General features: G+C 28.2%; 1 pseudogene across 1 annotated transcript in view; it reads left to right on the plus strand.

The window, feature by feature from the left end:
* Positions 1 to 323, plus strand: part of LOC119593740 — a 62523-nt pseudogene that overhangs the window by 33352 nt on the left and 28848 nt on the right. The gene's annotated exons all lie outside the window — the stretch shown is intronic.

The raw sequence follows: 323 nt of genomic DNA on the forward strand, positions 1-323 counted from the left end.
GATGGAGTTCCTGTGGGTCTTGGAAGCACGACGATGCACTCTATTGTATCAGTGTGTAAATGTGATTTCTAAAAGCACATACCTATGCATTACATGTGTCATTGTAGAAAAGTGATTTTGAATAGTGTATATATCTGATTCTTTTATAGATATGATGAAAGAAATTTTAAAGTTTAAAGATTATTATTATGCTGTACATGTTATTGATGTTAATGTAAAGGAGAAAAGGAAATAAATGAAAAAAGAAAATTATAACTCTTATTTATACATTAATGAAATCTACTTTATTTTCTTAAGTGTAATTTGTGTGAGTTCACTAGCCA

Source organism: Penaeus monodon, chromosome 32 (genome assembly GCF_015228065.2).
Source record: "Penaeus monodon isolate SGIC_2016 chromosome 32, NSTDA_Pmon_1, whole genome shotgun sequence".
Classification (NCBI taxonomy): Eukaryota; Metazoa; Arthropoda; class Malacostraca; order Decapoda; family Penaeidae; genus Penaeus; species Penaeus monodon.